General features: G+C 42.1%; 2 non-coding genes across 2 annotated transcripts; both read left to right on the top strand.

Moving 5' to 3' along the window:
* Positions 1 to 64: 64 nt before the first annotated feature.
* On the top strand, positions 65 to 137 carry trnar-ucg (transfer RNA arginine (anticodon UCG)). Its single transcript has one exon. It is a non-coding gene; the product is annotated as a tRNA-Arg (tRNA).
* An 807-nt stretch (positions 138 to 944) lies between these two features.
* trnar-ccg (transfer RNA arginine (anticodon CCG)) lies at positions 945 to 1017 on the top strand. Its single transcript has one exon. It is a non-coding gene; the product is annotated as a tRNA-Arg (tRNA).
* Positions 1018 to 2163: the final 1146 nt, after the last annotated feature.

Raw genomic sequence — 2163 nt, 5'->3', positions numbered from 1 at the left:
CTCTGTGTTCAAGTCCCATCTGGATTGTTTTTGTTGGATTGTTTTTTAGGCTAGCCAATACAAAGGCCCAGTGGCCTTTTGGATAAGGCACCAGCCTTCGGAGCTGGGGATTGTGGGTTCAAGTCCCACCTGGGTCATATTTGAGGGGTTTCGTTTAAATTGGCTTTGCAAGAAAATCAAGGCTAAGTTGAAAGTGACATTTTAGCCATGAGAGTAAGCATAGAACTGGTAATCTGAGTTGCTTTTTTTAGTTTCGTGTTAGCCAGACTGTATGTGAATGCCTCTGGTTCACCAGTAAAAGTCCCAGTCACCTAAAGGGTTATGGCATTAGTCTCCGTGGTCAAGTCCCATCTGGATTGTTTTTGTTGGATTGGTTTGTAGAAAAACCAATAAAAAGGCCCAGTGGACTAATGGATAAGGCACCAACCTTCGGAGCTGGGGGTTGTGGGTTCGTGTCCCACCTGGGTCATCGTTCAGAGTTTATGTTTAAATTGGCTGAACAAGATATTAAAGTATGAAAAGTTCAAAGTGACACTATAGTCATTAGAACAAGCATAGAAGTGGCCTAATGGGTTATGGCATCAGCCTCTGTGTTCAAGTCGCAGCTGGCCTGCTTTTGTTGTGTTACATTTAAGTTGGCTGCGCAAGAAATGCTGGGATGATAAGTTTAAAGTGGCACAATAGACACGACAACAAAACATGAGAACTAGCATAGAGCATAGCATACCATAGAAACAGCAAAGCATAGGTTCAATCAGAGAAGGATCAATCAGAGAAGAGGCCCAGTGGCATCATGAGCTGTTTTCTGAAAGCTCTATCAGTTTATCACTATTACCATGGCAATGAAACATGAGAATTAGCATATAACTGGAAATTTTCTGAAAGAGCTATCAGTTTATCTTGCATCAGACTGTCTGTGAATGTCTCTGGGTTAACCACAAGTGGACCCAGTGGCCTAATGGATAAGGCATCAGCCTCCGGAGCTGGGGATTGTGGGTTCAAGTCCCACCTGGGTCATCGTTCAGGGCATGTGTTTAAATTGGCTGAACAAGATATTCAAGTATGAAAAGTTCAAAGTGACACTATAGCCATTAGAATAAGCATAGAAGTGTCCTAATGGGTTATGGCATCAGCCTCTGTGTTCAAGTCGCACCTGTCCTGCTTTTGTTGTGTTACATTTAAGTTGGCTGCGCAAGAAATGCTGGGATGATAAGTTTAAAGTGGCACAATAGACACGACAACAAAACATGAGAACTAGCATAGAGTTAGAATTAGCATAGAGCATAGCATATCATAGAAACAGCATAGCATAGGTTCTGAAAGCCCTGAAAGTTTATCTCGCAGGTTAGGTTGACCAGGGAAAAAGGTGCTATGCCATCAGCCTTCGGAACTGGGGATTGAGAGCTCAAGTCCCATCTGGTTGTTTTTAAGAGTTTACATTTAAGTTGGCTATGAAAGAAATTCCAGGATGAAAACTTCAAAGTGACACTATTGTCATGAGAATTAGCAAAGAACTGGCAATCGTCTGAGTTTTTTTTAGTTTAGTGTTAGCCAGACTGTCTGTGAATACCTCTGGTCCACCAGTAAAAGTCCCAGTTGCCTAAAGGGTTATGGCATTAGTCTCTGTGTTCAAGTCCCATCTGGATTGTTTTTGTTGGATTGGTTTGTAGGAAAACCAATAAAAAGGCCCAGTGGCCTAATGGATAAGGCACCAGCCTTCGGAGCTGGGGGTTGTGGGTTGTGGGTAGATATCTTATCTGAACAAGATATTCAAGTATGAAATGTTCAAAGTGACACTATAGTCATTAGAACAAGCATAGAAGTGTCCTAATGGGTTATGGCATCAGCCTCTGTGTTCAAGTCGCACCTGGCCTGCTTTTGTTGTGTTACATTTAAGTTGGCTGCGCAAGAAATGCTGGGATGATAAGTTTAAAGTGGCACAATAGACACGACAACAAAACATGAGAACTAGCAGAGAGTTAGAATTAGCATAGAGCATAGCATACCATAGAAACAGCATAGCATAGGTTCTGAAAGCCCTGAAAGTTTATCTCGCAGGTTAGGTTGACCAGGGAAAAAGGTGCTGTATCATCAGCCTTTGGAACTGGGGATTGAGACTTCAAGTCCCATCTGGTTGTTTTTAAGAGTTTACATTTAAATTGG

Source organism: Sinocyclocheilus grahami, unplaced genomic scaffold (genome assembly GCF_001515645.1).
Source record: "Sinocyclocheilus grahami isolate Dianchi unplaced genomic scaffold, SAMN03320097.WGS_v1.1 scaffold346.1, whole genome shotgun sequence".
NCBI lineage: Eukaryota > Metazoa > Chordata > Actinopteri > Cypriniformes > Cyprinidae > Sinocyclocheilus > Sinocyclocheilus grahami.
Note: the sequence above shows the minus strand (reverse complement) of the source record. Positions and strands in the feature narration are given on the sequence as shown.